This window comes from Hyla sarda, unplaced genomic scaffold (genome assembly GCF_029499605.1).
Source record: "Hyla sarda isolate aHylSar1 unplaced genomic scaffold, aHylSar1.hap1 scaffold_1504, whole genome shotgun sequence".
NCBI lineage: Eukaryota > Metazoa > Chordata > Amphibia > Anura > Hylidae > Hyla > Hyla sarda.
The window spans coordinates 62,785-84,643 of NW_026608138.1; the positions used below are offsets into that span (position 1 = coordinate 62,785).

The following is a 21,859-nucleotide window of genomic DNA, read 5'->3' on the forward strand; positions in this document are numbered from 1 at the left end:
AACCGTGAAAGGGGCGGGCCCAACAAGGTCCCCTTCATGGGCACTATCACTGCTTGCTGTCAGGGAGGCTGCCAGACAATTTTCCATGCACACTCTGGGCTGGGGGGCAGTCAACCACCAGTACACACAGCAGAACCTAAACCCATACCATTATTGCTAAGCAGCAAGACAGGGGCCCATTGCACTCCCACGGGGCCTTTTTAAATGCAATCCATAACCCGGATTTGCCAGGAACCCTTCTTACTCCTCCTACTTGCATGTGACACTGGGCTTAGGATCTGCATAGGAAACACACACACAAGCACACACCTACCTTTGTTGCCTGCAGATGCCTCCTTGGCTGTCCCCAAACGGTATCAAACCAACACCCACGGGAAGCTGTAAGCATAGAGGACATGCCTGCACCCCATTGGACTTACCTGTGTGGGTTAAATCCGGGTTATTTGACAACCTATGGCGGTGATGGTTCTGCTCAGGCAGAGCAGTGCTGATGCTCCTCATAAAGCTGTCGCTGCTGTGAAGGTTCTAGGTGACATCACAAATCCCTTTGGTTACATACACAACAAAGCTGGGTTGTTGTTGTTTACACTCTGCAAGGCCTGTGGAAGTGAGTGACATCATAGCACTGTAGTTCTGAGGGTTCAAGATGGATGCAACAATCTCCTGTTGCTTCTATGAAGGCCGTAATAGACGACATCACCAAACAGCTCCATAGTCACATACACAGCAAAGGAGAGATGTTGTTTACACCTAGTGATGTCAGTGGTATTGAGTGACATCACAGCACAGTGCTAAGGCTCCTGGGCCTGGACACAGCAGCGGCTGCAATATCTCAACGGAGAATACGTTTATATCTATGTGTGTGTGTGCGCATATATATATATATATATATATATATATATATGTTACGCCGAGCGCTCCGGGTCCCCGCTCCTCCCCGGAGCGCTCGCTACACTCCTCTCACTGCAGCGCTCCGGTCGGTTCCACGGACCCGGGGCGCTGCGATACCGCCTCTGGCCGGGATGCGATTCGCGATGCGGGTAGCGCCCGCTCGCGATGCGCACCCCGGCTCCCGTACCTGACTCGCTCTCCGTCAGTTCTGTCCCGGCGCGCGCGGCCCCGCTCCCTAGGGCGCGCGCGCGCCGGGTCTTTGCGATTTAAAGGGCCACTGCGCCGCTGATTGGCGCAGTGGTTCCAGTTAGTGTTTACACCTGTGCACTTCCCTATATCACCTCACTTCCCCTTCACTCCCTCGCCGGATCTTGTTGCCTTAGTGCCAGTGAAAGCGTTTCCTTGTGTGTTCCTAGCCTGTGTTCCAGACCTCCTGCCGTTGCCCCTGACTACGATCCTTGCTGCCTGCCCCGACCTTCTGCTACGTCCGACCTTGCTTCTGTCTACTCCCTTGTACCGCGCCTATCTTCAGCAGCCAGAGAGGTTGAGCCGTTGCTAGGGGATACGACCTGGTCACTACCGCCGCAGCAAGACCATCCCGCTTTGCGGCGGGCTCTGGTGAAAACCAGTAGTGACTTAGAACCGATCCTCTAGCACGGTCCACGCCAATCCCTCTCTGGCACAGAGGATCCACTACCTGCCAGCCGGCATCGTGACAGTAGATCCGGCCATGGATCCCGCTGAAGTTCCTCTGCCAGTTGTCGCTGACCTCACCACGGTGGTCGCCCAGCAGTCACAACAGATTGCGCAACAAGGCCAACAGCTGTCTCAACTGACTGTTATGCTACAACAGTTACTACCACAGCTCCAGCAACCATCTCCTCCGCCAGCTCCTGTACCTCCTCCGCAGCGAGTGGCCGCTTCTGGACTACGACTATCCTTGCCGGATAAATTTGATGGGGACTCTAAGCTTTGCCGTGGCTTCCTTTCCCAATGTTCATTACACTTGGAGATGATGTCGGACCAGTTCCCCACTGAAAGGTCTAAGGTGGCTTTCGTAGTCAGCCTGCTGTCTGGAAAAGCCCTGGCTTGGGCCACACCGCTCTGGGACCGCAATGACCCCGTCACTGCCTCTGTACACTCCTTCTTCTCGGAAATTCGAAGTGTCTTTGAGGAACCTGCCCGAGCCTCTTCTGCTGAGACTGCCCTGTTGAACCTGGTCCAGGGTAATTCTTCCGTTGGCGAGTATGCCGTACAATTCCGTACTCTTGCTTCTGAATTATCCTGGAACAATGAGGCCCTCTGCGCGACCTTTAAAAAAGGCCTATCCAGCAACATTAAAGATGTTCTGGCCGCACGAGAAATGCCTGCTAATCTTCATGAACTTATTCACCTAGCCACTCGCATTGACATGCGTTTTTCCGAAAGGCGTCAGGAGCTCCGCCAAGATATGGACTCTGTTCGCACGAGGCGTTTCTTCTCCTCGGCTCCTCTCTCCTCTGGTTCCCTGCAATCTGTTCCTGTGCCTCCCGCCGTGGAGGCTATGCAGGTCGACCGGTCTCGCCTGACATCTCAAGAGAGGACACGACGCCGCATGGAGAACCTCTGCCTGTACTGTGCTAGTACCGAACACTTCCTGAGGGATTGTCCTATCCGCCCTCCCCGCCTGGAAAGACGTACCCTGACTCCGCACAAAGGTGAGACAATCCTTGATGTCCACTCTGCTTCTCCACGTCTTACTGTGCCTGTGCGGATGTCTGCCTCTGCCTTCTCCTTCTCTTCTGTGGCCTTCTTAGACTCTGGATCTGCAGGAAATTTTATTTTGGCCTCTCTCGTCAACAGGTTCAACATCCCAGTGACCAGTCTCACCAGACCCCTTTACATCAATTGTATAAACAATGAAAGATTGGACTGTTCCATACGTTTCCGCACGGAGCCCCTTCTAATGAGCATCGGATCTCATCACGAGAGGATTGAACTTTTGGTCCTCCCCAATTGCACCTCGGAAATTCTCCTTGGACTTCCCTGGCTTCAACTTCATTCCCCAACCCTGGATTGGTCCACTGGGGAGATCAAGAGTTGGGGGCCCTCTTGTTCCAAGGACTGTCTAAAACCGGTTCCCAGTAACCCTTGCCGTAACTCTGTGCTTCCTCCAGTAACCGGTCTCCCTAAGGCCTATATGGACTTCGCGGATGTTTTCTGCAAAAAACAAGCGGAGACTCTACCTCCTCACAGGCCTTATGATTGTCCTATCGACCTCCTCCCGGGCACTACTCCACCCCGGGGCAGAATTTATCCTCTCTCTGCCCCAGAGACTCTTGCCATGTCTGAATACGTCCAGGAGAATCTAAAAAAGGGCTTTATCCGTAAATCCTCCTCTCCTGCCGGAGCCGGATTTTTCTTTGTGTCCAAAAAAGATGGCTCTCTACGTCCTTGCATTGACTACCGCGGACTTAATAAAATCACGGTTAAGAACCGCTACCCCTTACCCCTCATCTCTGAACTCTTTGATCGCCTCCAAGGTGCCCACATCTTTACTAAATTGGACTTAAGAGGCGCCTATAACCTCATCCGCATCAGAGAGGGGGATGAGTGGAAAACAGCATTTAACACCAGAGATGGACACTTTGAGTATCTGGTCATGCCCTTTGGCCTGTGCAACGCCCCTGCTGTCTTCCAAGACTTTGTTAATGAAATTTTTCGTGATCTGTTATACTCCTGTGTTGTTGTATATCTTGATGATATCCTAATTTTTTCGGCCAATCTAGAAGAACACCGCCAGCATGTCCGTATGGTTCTTCAGAGACTTCGTGACAATCAACTCTATGCTAAAATTGAGAAATGTCTGTTTGAATGCCAATCTCTTCCTTTTCTAGGATACTTGGTCTCTGGCCAGGGACTACAAATGGATCCAGATAAACTCTCTGCCGTCTTAGATTGGCCACGCCCCTCCGGACTCCGTGCCATCCAACGTTTTTTGGGGTTCGCCAATTATTACAGGCAATTTATTCCACATTTTTCTACCATTGTGGCTCCTATTGTGGCTTTAACCAGAAAAAATGCCGATCCCAAGTCTTGGCCTCCTCAAGCGGAAGACGCCTTTAAACGACTCAAGTCCGCCTTCTCTTCGGCTCCCGTGCTCTCCAGACCTGACCCATCTAAACCCTTCCTATTGGAGGTTGATGCCTCCTCAGTGGGAGCTGGAGCTGTCCTTCTACAAAAAAACTCTTCCGGGCATGCTGTTACTTGTGGGTTTTTTTCTAGGACCTTCTCTCCGGCGGAGAGGAACTACTCCATCGGGGATCGAGAGCTTCTAGCCATTAAATTAGCACTTGAGGAATGGAGGCATCTGCTGGAGGGATCAAGATTTCCAGTTATTATTTACACCGATCACAAGAACCTCTCATACCTCGAGTCTGCCCAACGGCTGAATCCTCGTCAGGCCAGGTGGTCTCTGTTCTTTGCCCGATTTAATTTTGAAATTCACTTTCGGCCTGCTGATAAGAACATTAGGGCCGATGCTCTCTCTCGTTCCTCAGATGCTTCTGAAATTGAACTCTCTCCTCAACACATCATTCCTCCTGACTGCCTGATTTCCACTTCTCCAGCCTCCATCAGGCAAACTCCACCAGGAAAGACCTTTGTTTCTCCACGCCAACGCCTCGGAATCCTCAAATGGGGTCACTCCTCCCATCTCGCAGGTCATGCGGGCATCAAGAAATCTGTGCAACTCATCTCTCGCTTCTATTGGTGGCCGACTCTAGAGACTGATGTGGTGGACTTTGTGCGAGCCTGCACTATCTGTGCCCGGGATAAGACTCCTCGCCAGAAGCCCGCTGGTTTTCTTCTTCCTCTGCCTGTTCCCGAACAACCTTGGTCTCTGATTGGTATGGATTTTATTACTGACTTACCCCCATCCCATGGCAACACTGTTATTTGGGTGGTCGTTGATCGATTCTCCAAAATGGCACATTTCATCCCTCTTCCTGGTCTTCCTTCAGCGCCTCAGTTGGCTAAACAATTTTTTGTACACATTTTTCGTCTTCACGGGTTGCCTACGCAGATCGTCTCGGATAGAGGCGTCCAATTTGTGTCTAAATTCTGGAGGGCTCTCTGTAAACAACTCAAGATTAAATTAAATTTTTCTTCTGCATACCATCCTCAATCCAATGGACAAGTAGAAAGAATTAACCAGATCTTGGGTGACTATTTACGACATTTTGTTTCCTCCCGCCAGGATGACTGGGCAGATCTTCTACCTTGGGCCGAATTCTCGTATAATTTCAGAATCTCTGAATCTTCCTCCAAATCCCCGTTTTTCGTGGTGTACGGCCGTCACCCTCTTCCCCCCCTCCCTACCCCCTTGCCCTCTGGTCTGCCCGCTGTGGATGAAATTTCTCGTGATCTCTCCATCATATGGAGAGAGACCCAAAATTCTCTCTTACAGGCTTCTTCACGCATGAAGAGATTCGCGGATAAGAAAAGAAGAGCTCCTCCCATTTTTTCCCCTGGAGACAAGGTATGGCTCTCCGCCAAATATGTCCGCTTCCGTGTCCCTAGCTATAAGTTGGGACCACGCTATCTTGGTCCTTTCAAGATTTTGCGCCAGATTAATCCTGTCTCTTACAAACTTCTTCTTCCTCCTTCTCTTCGTATTCCTAATGCCTTTCATGTTTCTCTTCTTAAACCACTTATCATTAACCGTTTCTCTCCCAAATCTGTTCCCCCCACTCCTGTCTCCGGCTCCTCGGACATCTTCTCCGTCAAAGAAATTTTAGCATCTAAAAAGGTCAGAGGGAAAACCTTCTTTTTAGTGGATTGGGAGGGTTGTGGTCCAGAAGAGAGGTCCTGGGAACCTGAGGACAATATCCTGGACAAAAGTCTGGTCCTCAGGTTCTCAGGCTCCAAGAAGAGGGGGAGACCCAAGGGGGGGGGTACTGTTACGCCGAGCGCTCCGGGTCCCCGCTCCTCCCCGGAGCGCTCGCTACACTCCTCTCACTGCAGCGCTCCGGTCGGTTCCACGGACCCGGGGCGCTGCGATACCGCCTCTGGCCGGGATGCGATTCGCGATGCGGGTAGCGCCCGCTCGCGATGCGCACCCCGGCTCCCGTACCTGACTCGCTCTCCGTCAGTTCTGTCCCGGCGCGCGCGGCCCCGCTCCCTAGGGCGCGCGCGCGCCGGGTCTTTGCGATTTAAAGGGCCACTGCGCCGCTGATTGGCGCAGTGGTTCCAGTTAGTGTTTACACCTGTGCACTTCCCTATATCACCTCACTTCCCCTTCACTCCCTCGCCGGATCTTGTTGCCTTAGTGCCAGTGAAAGCGTTTCCTTGTGTGTTCCTAGCCTGTGTTCCAGACCTCCTGCCGTTGCCCCTGACTACGATCCTTGCTGCCTGCCCCGACCTTCTGCTACGTCCGACCTTGCTTCTGTCTACTCCCTTGTACCGCGCCTATCTTCAGCAGCCAGAGAGGTTGAGCCGTTGCTAGGGGATACGACCTGGTCACTACCGCCGCAGCAAGACCATCCCGCTTTGCGGCGGGCTCTGGTGAAAACCAGTAGTGACTTAGAACCGATCCTCTAGCACGGTCCACGCCAATCCCTCTCTGGCACAGAGGATCCACTACCTGCCAGCCGGCATCGTGACAATATATATATATATATATTTCTCCGCCGAAATCACTTTTAAACCCATTTCCACCTTTTTTTCCCTTCTCTTCCTCTTACTTTTTTTTCACGTTTTTTTACGTTTTTCTCCTTTTCGCCTCTTTTCTGGGCGTATTATTCTTCTTTTTCTTCTTTTTTTTCGTCTAATGCATACCCCATCAGTGCAGCAATGCTTATTCAATACCGCCAGCAGATGGAGACACTGGGGGATAATTTTCTAAGGATTTATACTGATTTTTCCTGTCTGAATTTGTCGCACAGAAAGTTGCAGGCCAAATATGTGTGACATTTCTACGACTTTAGCTTCTAGAGCATTTTTACAACATTATACATAGGTGCTGAATACATAAAAAGCGACTGTTCAGCGACAGACAAGTCGCATCGGCTGAAAGTAGGCCAGAATGTCAGTCCATGTTGGAGCAGGTTTAGATACAGTCTAAAGCATAGATCTCAAAGTCTGTGCACAGAATTTAGCAAGGGCCTCGCACCTTCTGATGCATCAGGTAGGTGCACAATAGCATAGCCTAACCCTCTGTACTTTGGTCTATATTGATGCGGGACATAGACAGCCAGCTGATGACCAATCCATTAGTGCAATGGATGGCTGGAAGCATTTGTCTTTGCCTTTGCAATACCACAGAAGCAATGCATGGTCAATGTACAGCAATGACACACCTGTGTGAACAGCCAGGAGACCCCCCCCCCCCCCATGTTATGTTACATAGTTACATATTTTATATTTCTTCATAAGCATTAATCTTATTTTGTCAATTAGGAACATTCAGCACCCACCCGCTATCAAGGCAGCTGCCTATCATGTCATGCCCTACCTGCACAGGTGTGCTGGCTACTCAAATGATCCAATTAAGGAGGCCATTTAGTCAGCAGCAGCAGAAGTCCTGTGCCTGGACGCTCCAACAGGGGCCAGACACAAGCAGAAGCAGAAGCAGCAGAAGCAGCAGCAGCACCACCTTTTGTTTATTGGCTGCAGCAGCAGCAAGGCCCACAGGGCTGGCTAGCTGGCTAGCCAGCAAGCAGGTAGCAATGAAAGTAGGAATCTTTCTTTTTAACCCTGTAAGGGGGTGGTGCACTGTACCCGAAGATACTGCCATATCGGGTCAATGCATAGGGCGACGGAAGCAAGCTTCGAAATCGGCCCCCGTTCTCAAAAATCCATTTAATATATGGTCCCCAGATAGGGGACGTATCAGATATTAAACTGATAAGAACAGATACTACACTTGATCTTAGCCAAAAGGCCGAGAAGCGATAACCGTGAAAGGGGCGGGCCCAACAAGGTCCCCTTCATGGGCACTATCACTGCTTGCTGTCAGGGAGGCTGCCAGACAATTTTCCATGCACACTCTGGGCTGGGGGGCAGTCAACCACCAGTACACACAGCAGAACCTAAACCCATACCATTATTGCTAAGCAGCAAGACAGGGGCCCATTGCACTCCCACGGGGCCTTTTTAAATGCAATCCATAACCCGGATTTGCCAGGAACCCTTCTTACTCCTCCTACTTGCATGTGACACTGGGCTTAGGATCTGCATAGGAAACACACACACAAGCACACACCTACCTTTGTTGCCTGCAGATGCCTCCTTGGCTGTCCCCAAACGGTATCAAACCAACACCCACGGGAAGCTGTAAGCATAGAGGACATGCCTGCACCCCATTGGACTTACCTGTGTGGGTTAAATCCGGGTTATTTGACAACCTATGGCGGTGATGGTTCTGCTCAGGCAGAGCAGTGCTGATGCTCCTCATAAAGCTGTCGCTGCTGTGAAGGTTCTAGGTGACATCACAAATCCCTTTGGTTACATACACAACAAAGCTGGGTTGTTGTTGTTTACACTCTGCAAGGCCTGTGGAAGTGAGTGACATCATAGCACTGTAGTTCTGAGGGTTCAAGATGGATGCAACAATCTCCTGTTGCTTCTATGAAGGCCGTAATAGACGACATCACCAAACAGCTCCATAGTCACATACACAGCAAAGGAGAGATGTTGTTTACACCTAGTGATGTCAGTGGTATTGAGTGACATCACAGCACAGTGCTAAGGCTCCTGGGCCTGGACACAGCAGCGGCTGCAATATCTCAACGGAGAATACGTTTATATCTATGTGTGTGTGTGCGCATATATATATATATATATATATATATATATATATATATATATATATTTCTCCGCCGAAATCACTTTTAAACCCATTTCCACCTTTTTTTCCCTTCTCTTCCTCTTACTTTTTTTTCACGTTTTTTTACGTTTTTCTCCTTTTCGCCTCTTTTCTGGGCGTATTATTCTTCTTTTTCTTCTTTTTTTTCGTCTAATGCATACCCCATCAGTGCAGCAATGCTTATTCAATACCGCCAGCAGATGGAGACACTGGGGGATAATTTTCTAAGGATTTATACTGATTTTTCCTGTCTGAATTTGTCGCACAGAAAGTTGCAGGCCAAATATGTGTGACATTTCTGCGACTTTAGCTTCTAGAGCATTTTTACAACATTATACATAGGTGCTGAATACATAAAAAGCGACTGTTCAGCGACAGACAAGTCGCATCGGCTGAAAGTAGGCCAGAATGTCAGTCCATGTTGGAGCAGGTTTAGATACAGTCTAAAGCATAGATCTCAAAGTCTGTGCACAGAATTTAGCAAGGGCCTCGCACCTTCTGATGCATCAGGTAGGTGCACAATAGCATAGCCTAACCCTCTGTACTTTGGTCTATATTGATGCGGGACATAGACAGCCAGCTGATGACCAATCCATTAGTGCAATGGATGGCTGGAAGCATTTGTCTTTGCCTTTGCAATACCACAGAAGCAATGCATGGTCAATGTACAGCAATGACACACCTGTGTGAACAGCCAGGAGACCCCCCCCCCCCCATGTTATGTTACATAGTTACATAGTTAGTACGGTCGAAAAAAGACATATGTCCATCACGTTCAACCAGGGAATTAAGGGGTAGGGGTGTGGCGCGATATTGGGGAAGGGATGAGATTTTATATTTCTTCATAAGCATTAATCTTATTTTGTCAATTAGGAACATTCAGCACCCACCCGCTATCAAGGCAGCTGCCTATCATGTCATGCCCTACCTGCACAGGTGTGCTGGCTACTCAAATGATCCAATTAAGGAGGCCATTTAGTCAGCAGCAGCAGAAGTCCTGTGCCTGGACGCTCCAACAGGGGCCAGACACAAGCAGAAGCAGAAGCAGCAGAAGCAGCAGCAGCACCACCTTTTGTTTATTGGCTGCAGCAGCAGCAAGGCCCACAGGGCTGGCTAGCTGGCTAGCCAGCAAGCAGGTAGCAATGAAAGTAGGAATCTTTCTTTTTAACCCTGTAAGGGGGTGGTGCACTGTACCCGAAGATACTGCCATATCGGGTCAATGCATAGGGCGACGGAAGCAAGCTTCGAAATCGGCCCCCGTTCTCAAAAATCCATTTAATATATGGTCCCCAGATAGGGGACGTATCAGATATTAAACTGATAAGAACAGATACTACACTTGATCTTAGCCAAAAGGCCGAGAAGCGATAACCGTGAAAGGGGCGGGCCCAACAAGGTCCCCTTCATGGGCACTATCACTGCTTGCTGTCAGGGAGGCTGCCAGACAATTTTCCATGCACACTCTGGGCTGGGGGGCAGTCAACCACCAGTACACACAGCAGAACCTAAACCCATACCATTATTGCTAAGCAGCAAGACAGGGGCCCATTGCACTCCCACGGGGCCTTTTTAAATGCAATCCATAACCCGGATTTGCCAGGAACCCTTCTTACTCCTCCTACTTGCATGTGACACTGGGCTTAGGATCTGCATAGGAAACACACACACAAGCACACACCTACCTTTGTTGCCTGCAGATGCCTCCTTGGCTGTCCCCAAACGGTATCAAACCAACACCCACGGGAAGCTGTAAGCATAGAGGACATGCCTGCACCCCATTGGACTTACCTGTGTGGGTTAAATCCGGGTTATTTGACAACCTATGGCGGTGATGGTTCTGCTCAGGCAGAGCAGTGCTGATGCTCCTCATAAAGCTGTCGCTGCTGTGAAGGTTCTAGGTGACATCACAAATCCCTTTGGTTACATACACAACAAAGCTGGGTTGTTGTTGTTTACACTCTGCAAGGCCTGTGGAAGTGAGTGACATCATAGCACTGTAGTTCTGAGGGTTCAAGATGGATGCAACAATCTCCTGTTGCTTCTATGAAGGCCGTAATAGACGACATCACCAAACAGCTCCATAGTCACATACACAGCAAAGGAGAGATGTTGTTTACACCTAGTGATGTCAGTGGTATTGAGTGACATCACAGCACAGTGCTAAGGCTCCTGGGCCTGGACACAGCAGCGGCTGCAATATCTCAACGGAGAATACGTTTATATCTATGTGTGTGTGTGCGCATATATATATATATATATATATATATATATATATATATATATATATTCTCCGCCGAAATCACTTTTAAACCCATTTCCACCTTTTTTTCCCTTCTCTTCCTCTTACTTTTTTTTCACGTTTTTTTACGTTTTTCTCCTTTTCGCCTCTTTTCTGGGCGTATTATTCTTCTTTTTCTTCTTTTTTTTCGTCTAATGCATACCCCATCAGTGCAGCAATGCTTATTCAATACCGCCAGCAGATGGAGACACTGGGGGATAATTTTCTAAGGATTTATACTGATTTTTCCTGTCTGAATTTGTCGCACAGAAAGTTGCAGGCCAAATATGTGTGACATTTCTGCGACTTTAGCTTCTAGAGCATTTTTACAACATTATACATAGGTGCTGAATACATAAAAAGCGACTGTTCAGCGACAGACAAGTCGCATCGGCTGAAAGTAGGCCAGAATGTCAGTCCATGTTGGAGCAGGTTTAGATACAGTCTAAAGCATAGATCTCAAAGTCTGTGCACAGAATTTAGCAAGGGCCTCGCACCTTCTGATGCATCAGGTAGGTGCACAATAGCATAGCCTAACCCTCTGTACTTTGGTCTATATTGATGCGGGACATAGACAGCCAGCTGATGACCAATCCATTAGTGCAATGGATGGCTGGAAGCATTTGTCTTTGCCTTTGCAATACCACAGAAGCAATGCATGGTCAATGTACAGCAATGACACACCTGTGTGAACAGCCAGGAGACCCCCCCCCCCCCATGTTATGTTACATAGTTACATAGTTAGTACGGTCGAAAAAAGACATATGTCCATCACGTTCAACCAGGGAATTAAGGGGTAGGGGTGTGGCGCGATATTGGGGAAGGGATGAGATTTTATATTTCTTCATAAGCATTAATCTTATTTTGTCAATTAGGAACATTCAGCACCCACCCGCTATCAAGGCAGCTGCCTATCATGTCATGCCCTACCTGCACAGGTGTGCTGGCTACTCAAATGATCCAATTAAGGAGGCCATTTAGTCAGCAGCAGCAGAAGTCCTGTGCCTGGACGCTCCAACAGGGGCCAGACACAAGCAGAAGCAGAAGCAGCAGAAGCAGCAGCAGCACCACCTTTTGTTTATTGGCTGCAGCAGCAGCAAGGCCCACAGGGCTGGCTAGCTGGCTAGCCAGCAAGCAGGTAGCAATGAAAGTAGGAATCTTTCTTTTTAACCCTGTAAGGGGGTGGTGCACTGTACCCGAAGATACTGCCATATCGGGTCAATGCATAGGGCGACGGAAGCAAGCTTCGAAATCGGCCCCCGTTCTCAAAAATCCATTTAATATATGGTCCCCAGATAGGGGACGTATCAGATATTAAACTGATAAGAACAGATACTACACTTGATCTTAGCCAAAAGGCCGAGAAGCGATAACCGTGAAAGGGGCGGGCCCAACAAGGTCCCCTTCATGGGCACTATCACTGCTTGCTGTCAGGGAGGCTGCCAGACAATTTTCCATGCACACTCTGGGCTGGGGGGCAGTCAACCACCAGTACACACAGCAGAACCTAAACCCATACCATTATTGCTAAGCAGCAAGACAGGGGCCCATTGCACTCCCACGGGGCCTTTTTAAATGCAATCCATAACCCGGATTTGCCAGGAACCCTTCTTACTCCTCCTACTTGCATGTGACACTGGGCTTAGGATCTGCATAGGAAACACACACACAAGCACACACCTACCTTTGTTGCCTGCAGATGCCTCCTTGGCTGTCCCCAAACGGTATCAAACCAACACCCACGGGAAGCTGTAAGCATAGAGGACATGCCTGCACCCCATTGGACTTACCTGTGTGGGTTAAATCCGGGTTATTTGACAACCTATGGCGGTGATGGTTCTGCTCAGGCAGAGCAGTGCTGATGCTCCTCATAAAGCTGTCGCTGCTGTGAAGGTTCTAGGTGACATCACAAATCCCTTTGGTTACATACACAACAAAGCTGGGTTGTTGTTGTTTACACTCTGCAAGGCCTGTGGAAGTGAGTGACATCATAGCACTGTAGTTCTGAGGGTTCAAGATGGATGCAACAATCTCCTGTTGCTTCTATGAAGGCCGTAATAGACGACATCACCAAACAGCTCCATAGTCACATACACAGCAAAGGAGAGATGTTGTTTACACCTAGTGATGTCAGTGGTATTGAGTGACATCACAGCACAGTGCTAAGGCTCCTGGGCCTGGACACAGCAGCGGCTGCAATATCTCAACGGAGAATACGTTTATATCTATGTGTGTGTGTGCGCATATATATATATATATATATATATATATATATATATATATATATATTTCTCCGCCGAAATCACTTTTAAACCCATTTCCACCTTTTTTTCCCTTCTCTTCCTCTTACTTTTTTTTCACGTTTTTTTACGTTTTTCTCCTTTTCGCCTCTTTTCTGGGCGTATTATTCTTCTTTTTCTTCTTTTTTTTCGTCTAATGCATACCCCATCAGTGCAGCAATGCTTATTCAATACCGCCAGCAGATGGAGACACTGGGGGATAATTTTCTAAGGATTTATACTGATTTTTCCTGTCTGAATTTGTCGCACAGAAAGTTGCAGGCCAAATATGTGTGACATTTCTGCGACTTTAGCTTCTAGAGCATTTTTACAACATTATACATAGGTGCTGAATACATAAAAAGCGACTGTTCAGCGACAGACAAGTCGCATCGGCTGAAAGTAGGCCAGAATGTCAGTCCATGTTGGAGCAGGTTTAGATACAGTCTAAAGCATAGATCTCAAAGTCTGTGCACAGAATTTAGCAAGGGCCTCGCACCTTCTGATGCATCAGGTAGGTGCACAATAGCATAGCCTAACCCTCTGTACTTTGGTCTATATTGATGCGGGACATAGACAGCCAGCTGATGACCAATCCATTAGTGCAATGGATGGCTGGAAGCATTTGTCTTTGCCTTTGCAATACCACAGAAGCAATGCATGGTCAATGTACAGCAATGACACACCTGTGTGAACAGCCAGGAGACCCCCCCCCCCCCCCATGTTATGTTACATAGTTACATAGTTAGTACGGTCGAAAAAAGACATATGTCCATCACGTTCAACCAGGGAATTAAGGGGTAGGGGTGTGGCGCGATATTGGGGAAGGGATGAGATTTTATATTTCTTCATAAGCATTAATCTTATTTTGTCAATTAGGAACATTCAGCACCCACCCGCTATCAAGGCAGCTGCCTATCATGTCATGCCCTACCTGCACAGGTGTGCTGGCTACTCAAATGATCCAATTAAGGAGGCCATTTAGTCAGCAGCAGCAGAAGTCCTGTGCCTGGACGCTCCAACAGGGGCCAGACACAAGCAGAAGCAGAAGCAGCAGAAGCAGCAGCAGCACCACCTTTTGTTTATTGGCTGCAGCAGCAGCAAGGCCCACAGGGCTGGCTAGCTGGCTAGCCAGCAAGCAGGTAGCAATGAAAGTAGGAATCTTTCTTTTTAACCCTGTAAGGGGGTGGTGCACTGTACCCGAAGATACTGCCATATCGGGTCAATGCATAGGGCGACGGAAGCAAGCTTCGAAATCGGCCCCCGTTCTCAAAAATCCATTTAATATATGGTCCCCAGATAGGGGACATATCAGATATTAAACTGATAAGAACAGATACTACACTTGATCTTAGCCAAAAGGCCGAGAAGCGATAACCGTGAAAGGGGCGGGCCCAACAAGGTCCCCTTCATGGGCACTATCACTGCTTGCTGTCAGGGAGGCTGCCAGACAATTTTCCATGCACACTCTGGGCTGGGGGGCAGTCAACCACCAGTACACACAGCAGAACCTAAACCCATACCATTATTGCTAAGCAGCAAGACAGGGGCCCATTGCACTCCCACGGGGCCTTTTTAAATGCAATCCATAACCCGGATTTGCCAGGAACCCTTCTTACTCCTCCTACTTGCATGTGACACTGGGCTTAGGATCTGCATAGGAAACACACACACAAGCACACACCTACCTTTGTTGCCTGCAGATGCCTCCTTGGCTGTCCCCAAACGGTATCAAACCAACACCCACGGGAAGCTGTAAGCATAGAGGACATGCCTGCACCCCATTGGACTTACCTGTGTGGGTTAAATCCGGGTTATTTGACAACCTATGGCGGTGATGGTTCTGCTCAGGCAGAGCAGTGCTGATGCTCCTCATAAAGCTGTCGCTGCTGTGAAGGTTCTAGGTGACATCACAAATCCCTTTGGTTACATACACAACAAAGCTGGGTTGTTGTTGTTTACACTCTGCAAGGCCTGTGGAAGTGAGTGACATCATAGCACTGTAGTTCTGAGGGTTCAAGATGGATGCAACAATCTCCTGTTGCTTCTATGAAGGCCGTAATAGACGACATCACCAAACAGCTCCATAGTCACATACACAGCAAAGGAGAGATGTTGTTTACACCTAGTGATGTCAGTGGTATTGAGTGACATCACAGCACAGTGCTAAGGCTCCTGGGCCTGGACACAGCAGCGGCTGCAATATCTCAACGGAGAATACGTTTATATCTATGTGTGTGTGTGCGCATATATATATATATATATATATATATATATATATATATATATATATATTTCTCCGCCGAAATCACTTTTAAACCCATTTCCACCTTTTTTTCCCTTCTCTTCCTCTTACTTTTTTTTCACGTTTTTTTACGTTTTTCTCCTTTTCGCCTCTTTTCTGGGCGTATTATTCTTCTTTTTCTTCTTTTTTTTCGTCTAATGCATACCCCATCAGTGCAGCAATGCTTATTCAATACCGCCAGCAGATGGAGACACTGGGGGATAATTTTCTAAGGATTTATACTGATTTTTCCTGTCTGAATTTGTCGCACAGAAAGTTGCAGGCCAAATATGTGTGACATTTCTGCGACTTTAGCTTCTAGAGCATTTTTACAACATTATACATAGGTGCTGAATACATAAAAAGCGACTGTTCAGCGACAGACAAGTCGCATCGGCTGAAAGTAGGCCAGAATGTCAGTCCATGTTGGAGCAGGTTTAGATACAGTCTAAAGCATAGATCTCAAAGTCTGTGCACAGAATTTAGCAAGGGCCTCGCACCTTCTGATGCATCAGGTAGGTGCACAATAGCATAGCCTAACCCTCTGTACTTTGGTCTATATTGATGCGGGACATAGACAGCCAGCTGATGACCAATCCATTAGTGCAATGGATGGCTGGAAGCATTTGTCTTTGCCTTTGCAATACCACAGAAGCAATGCATGGTCAATGTACAGCAATGACACACCTGTGTGAACAGCCAGGAGACCCCCCCCCCCCCCCATGTTATGTTACATAGTTACATAGTTAGTACGGTCGAAAAAAGACATATGTCCATCACGTTCAACCAGGGAATTAAGGGGTAGGGGTGTGGCGCGATATTGGGGAAGGGATGAGATTTTATATTTCTTCATAAGCATTAATCTTATTTTGTCAATTAGGAACATTCAGCACCCACCCGCTATCAAGGCAGCTGCCTATCATGTCATGCCCTACCTGCACAGGTGTGCTGGCTACTCAAATGATCCAATTAAGGAGGCCATTTAGTCAGCAGCAGCAGAAGTCCTGTGCCTGGACGCTCCAACAGGGGCCAGACACAAGCAGAAGCAGAAGCAGCAGAAGCAGCAGCAGCACCACCTTTTGTTTATTGGCTGCAGCAGCAGCAAGGCCCACAGGGCTGGCTAGCTGGCTAGCCAGCAAGCAGGTAGCAATGAAAGTAGGAATCTTTCTTTTTAACCCTGTAAGGGGGTGGTGCACTGTACCCGAAGATACTGCCATATCGGGTCAATGCATAGGGCGACGGAAGCAAGCTTCGAAATCGGCCCCCGTTCTCAAAAATCCATTTAATATATGGTCCCCAGATAGGGGACGTATCAGATATTAAACTGATAAGAACAGATACTACACTTGATCTTAGCCAAAAGGCCGAGAAGCGATAACCGTGAAAGGGGCGGGCCCAACAAGGTCCCCTTCATGGGCACTATCACTGCTTGCTGTCAGGGAGGCTGCCAGACAATTTTCCATGCACACTCTGGGCTGGGGGGCAGTCAACCACCAGTACACACAGCAGAACCTAAACCCATACCATTATTGCTAAGCAGCAAGACAGGGGCCCATTGCACTCCCACGGGGCCTTTTTAAATGCAATCCATAACCCGGATTTGCCAGGAACCCTTCTTACTCCTCCTACTTGCATGTGACACTGGGCTTAGGATCTGCATAGGAAACACACACACAAGCACACACCTACCTTTGTTGCCTGCAGATGCCTCCTTGGCTGTCCCCAAACGGTATCAAACCAACACCCACGGGAAGCTGTAAGCATAGAGGACATGCCTGCACCCCATTGGACTTACCTGTGTGGGTTAAATCCGGGTTATTTGACAACCTATGGCGGTGATGGTTCTGCTCAGGCAGAGCAGTGCTGATGCTCCTCATAAAGCTGTCGCTGCTGTGAAGGTTCTAGGTGACATCACAAATCCCTTTGGTTACATACACAACAAAGCTGGGTTGTTGTTGTTTACACTCTGCAAGGCCTGTGGAAGTGAGTGACATCATAGCACTGTAGTTCTGAGGGTTCAAGATGGATGCAACAATCTCCTGTTGCTTCTATGAAGGCCGTAATAGACGACATCACCAAACAGCTCCATAGTCACATACACAGCAAAGGAGAGATGTTGTTTACACCTAGTGATGTCAGTGGTATTGAGTGACATCACAGCACAGTGCTAAGGCTCCTGGGCCTGGACACAGCAGCGGCTGCAATATCTCAACGGAGAATACGTTTATATCTATGTGTGTGTGTGCGCATATATATATATATATATATATATATATATATATATATATATATATATATATATTTCTCCGCCGAAATCACTTTTAAACCCATTTCCACCTTTTTTTCCCTTCTCTTCCTCTTACTTTTTTTTCACGTTTTTTTACGTTTTTCTCCTTTTCGCCTCTTTTCTGGGCGTATTATTCTTCTTTTTCTTCTTTTTTTTCGTCTAATGCATACCCCATCAGTGCAGCAATGCTTATTCAATACCGCCAGCAGATGGAGACACTGGGGGATAATTTTCTAAGGATTTATACTGATTTTTCCTGTCTGAATTTGTCGCACAGAAAGTTGCAGGCCAAATATGTGTGACATTTCTGCGACTTTAGCTTCTAGAGCATTTTTACAACATTATACATAGGTGCTGAATACATAAAAAGCGACTGTTCAGCGACAGACAAGTCGCATCGGCTGAAAGTAGGCCAGAATGTCAGTCCATGTTGGAGCAGGTTTAGATACAGTCTAAAGCATAGATCTCAAAGTCTGTGCACAGAATTTAGCAAGGGCCTCGCACCTTCTGATGCATCAGGTAGGTGCACAATAGCATAGCCTAACCCTCTGTACTTTGGTCTATATTGATGCGGGACATAGACAGCCAGCTGATGACCAATCCATTAGTGCAATGGATGGCTGGAAGCATTTGTCTTTGCCTTTGCAATACCACAGAAGCAATGCATGGTCAATGTACAGCAATGACACACCTGTGTGAACAGCCAGGAGACCCCCCCCCCCCCATGTTATGTTACATAGTTACATAGTTAGTACGGTCGAAAAAAGACATATGTCCATCACGTTCAACCAGGGAATTAAGGGGTAGGGGTGTGGCGCGATATTGGGGAAGGGATGAGATTTTATATTTCTTCATAAGCATTAATCTTATTTTGTCAATTAGGAACATTCAGCACCCACCCGCTATCAAGGCAGCTGCCTATCATGTCATGCCCTACCTGCACAGGTGTGCTGGCTACTCAAATGATCCAATTAAGGAGGCCATTTAGTCAGCAGCAGCAGAAGTCCTGTGCCTGGACGCTCCAACAGGGGCCAGACACAAGCAGAAGCAGAAGCAGCAGAAGCAGCAGCAGCACCACCTTTTGTTTATTGGCTGCAGCAGCAGCAAGGCCCACAGGGCTGGCTAGCTGGCTAGCCAGCAAGCAGGTAGCAATGAAAGTAGGAATCTTTCTTTTTAACCCTGTAAGGGGGTGGTGCACTGTACCCGAAGATACTGCCATATCGGGTCAATGCATAGGGCGACGGAAGCAAGCTTCGAAATCGGCCCCCGTTCTCAAAAATCCATTTAATATATGGTCCCCAGATAGGGGACGTATCAGATATTAAACTGATAAGAACAGATACTACACTTGATCTTAGCCAAAAGGCCGAGAAGCGATAACCGTGAAAGGGGCGGGCCCAACAAGGTCCCCTTCATGGGCACTATCACTGCTTGCTGTCAGGGAGGCTGCCAGACAATTTTCCATGCACACTCTGGGCTGGGGGGCAGTCAACCACCAGTACACACAGCAGAACCTAAACCCATACCATTATTGCTAAGCAGCAAGACAGGGGCCCATTGCACTCCCACGGGGCCTTTTTAAATGCAATCCATAACCCGGATTTGCCAGGAACCCTTCTTACTCCTCCTACTTGCATGTGACACTGGGCTTAGGATCTGCATAGGAAACACACACACAAGCACACACCTACCTTTGTTGCCTGCAGATGCCTCCTTGGCTGTCCCCAAACGGTATCAAACCAACACCCACGGGAAGCTGTAAGCATAGAGGACATGCCTGCACCCCATTGGACTTACCTGTGTGGGTTAAATCCGGGTTATTTGACAACCTATGGCGGTGATGGTTCTGCTCAGGCAGAGCAGTGCTGATGCTCCTCATAAAGCTGTCGCTGCTGTGAAGGTTCTAGGTGACATCACAAATCCCTTTGGTTACATACACAACAAAGCTGGGTTGTTGTTGTTTACACTCTGCAAGGCCTGTGGAAGTGAGTGACATCATAGCACTGTAGTTCTGAGGGTTCAAGATGGATGCAACAATCTCCTGTTGCTTCTATGAAGGCCGTAATAGACGACATCACCAAACAGCTCCATAGTCACATACACAGCAAAGGAGAGATGTTGTTTACACCTAGTGATGTCAGTGGTATTGAGTGACATCACAGCACAGTGCTAAGGCTCCTGGGCCTGGACACAGCAGCGGCTGCAATATCTCAACGGAGAATACGTTTATATCTATGTGTGTGTGTGCGCATATATATATATATATATATATATATATATATATATATATATATTTCTCCGCCAAAATCACTTTTAAACCCATTTCCACCTTTTTTTCCCTTCTCTTCCTCTTACTTTTTTTTCACGTTTTTTTACGTTTTTCTCCTTTTCGCCTCTTTTCTGGGCGTATTATTCTTCTTTTTCTTCTTTTTTTTCGTCTAATGCATACCCCATCAGTGCAGCAATGCTTATTCAATACCGCCAGCAGATGGAGACACTGGGGGATAATTTTCTAAGGATTTATACTGATTTTTCCTGTCTGAATTTGTCGCACAGAAAGTTGCAGGCCAAATATGTGTGACATTTCTGCGACTTTAGCTTCTAGAGCATTTTTACAACATTATACATAGGTGCTGAATACATAAAAAGCGACTGTTCAGCGACAGACAAGTCGCATCGGCTGAAAGTAGGCCAGAATGTCAGTCCATGTTGGAGCAGGTTTAGATACAGTCTAAAGCATAGATCTCAAAGTCTGTGCACAGAATTTAGCAAGGGCCTCGCACCTTCTGATGCATCAGGTAGGTGCACAATAGCATAGCCTAACCCTCTGTACTTTGGTCTATATTGATGCGGGACATAGACAGCCAGCTGATGACCAATCCATTAGTGCAATGGATGGCTGGAAGCATTTGTCTTTGCCTTTGCAATACCACAGAAGCAATGCATGGTCAATGTACAGCAATGACACACCTGTGTGAACAGCCAGGAGACCCCCCCCCCCCATGTTATGTTACATAGTTACATAGTTAGTACGGTCGAAAAAAGACATATGTCCATCACGTTCAACCAGGGAATTAAGGGGTAGGGGTGTGGCGCGATATTGGGGAAGGGATGAGATTTTATATTTCTTCATAAGCATTAATCTTATTTTGTCAATTAGGAACATTCAGCACCCACCCGCTATCAAGGCAGCTGCCTATCATGTCATGCCCTACCTGCACAGGTGTGCTGGCTACTCAAATGATCCAATTAAGGAGGCCATTTAGTCAGCAGCAGCAGAAGTCCTGTGCCTGGACGCTCCAACAGGGGCCAGACACAAGCAGAAGCAGAAGCAGCAGAAGCAGCAGCAGCACCACCTTTTGTTTATTGGCTGCAGCAGCAGCAAGGCCCACAGGGCTGGCTAGCTGGCTAGCCAGCAAGCAGGTAGCAATGAAAGTAGGAATCTTTCTTTTTAACCCTGTAAGGGGTGGTGCACTGTACCCGAAGATACTGCCATATCGGGTCAATGCATAGGGCGACGGAAGCAAGCTTCGAAATCGGCCCCCGTTCTCAAAAATCCATTTAATATATGGTCCCCCAGATAGGGGACGTATCAGATATTAAACTGATAAGAACAGATACTACACTTGATCTTAGCCAAAAGGCCGAGAAGCGATAACCGTGAAAGGGGCGGGCCCCAACAAGGTCCCCTTCATGGGCACTATCACTGCTTGCTGTCAGGGAGGCTGCCAGACAATTTTCCATGCACACTCTGGGCTGGGGGGCAGTCAACCACCAGTACACACAGCAGAACCTAAACCCATACCATTATTGCTAAGCAGCAAGACAGGGGCCCATTGCACTCCCACGGGGCCTTTTTAAATGCAAATCCATAACCCGGATTTGCCAGGAACCCTTCTTACTCCTACTACTTGCATGTGACACTGGGCTTAGGATCTGCATAGGAAACACACACACAAGCACACACCTACCTTTGTTGCCTGCAGATGCCTCC

The 21,859-nt window shown here is 48.0% G+C and overlaps 7 non-coding genes across 7 annotated transcripts; all 7 read right to left on the reverse strand.

The window, feature by feature from the left end:
• Positions 1-7,634: 7,634 nt before the first annotated feature.
• LOC130309048 (U2 spliceosomal RNA) lies at positions 7,635-7,825 on the reverse strand. Its single transcript, XR_008857767.1, has one exon. It is a non-coding gene; the product is annotated as a U2 spliceosomal RNA (small nuclear RNA).
• Positions 7,826-9,915: 2,090 nt separating this feature from the next.
• On the reverse strand, positions 9,916-10,106 carry LOC130309049 (U2 spliceosomal RNA). The gene has a single exon (XR_008857768.1). It is a non-coding gene; the product is annotated as a U2 spliceosomal RNA (small nuclear RNA).
• Positions 10,107-12,195: 2,089 nt separating this feature from the next.
• On the reverse strand, positions 12,196-12,386 carry LOC130309051 (U2 spliceosomal RNA). Its single transcript, XR_008857770.1, has one exon. It is a non-coding gene; the product is annotated as a U2 spliceosomal RNA (small nuclear RNA).
• A 2,092-nt stretch (positions 12,387-14,478) lies between these two features.
• LOC130309027 (U2 spliceosomal RNA) lies at positions 14,479-14,669 on the reverse strand. Its single transcript, XR_008857747.1, has one exon. It is a non-coding gene; the product is annotated as a U2 spliceosomal RNA (small nuclear RNA).
• Positions 14,670-16,763: 2,094 nt separating this feature from the next.
• Positions 16,764-16,954, reverse strand: LOC130309052 (U2 spliceosomal RNA). The gene has a single exon (XR_008857771.1). It is a non-coding gene; the product is annotated as a U2 spliceosomal RNA (small nuclear RNA).
• A 2,098-nt stretch (positions 16,955-19,052) lies between these two features.
• LOC130309053 (U2 spliceosomal RNA) lies at positions 19,053-19,243 on the reverse strand. Its single transcript, XR_008857772.1, has one exon. It is a non-coding gene; the product is annotated as a U2 spliceosomal RNA (small nuclear RNA).
• Positions 19,244-21,329: 2,086 nt separating this feature from the next.
• On the reverse strand, positions 21,330-21,521 carry LOC130309056 (U2 spliceosomal RNA). Its single transcript, XR_008857775.1, has one exon. It is a non-coding gene; the product is annotated as a U2 spliceosomal RNA (small nuclear RNA).
• Positions 21,522-21,859: the final 338 nt, after the last annotated feature.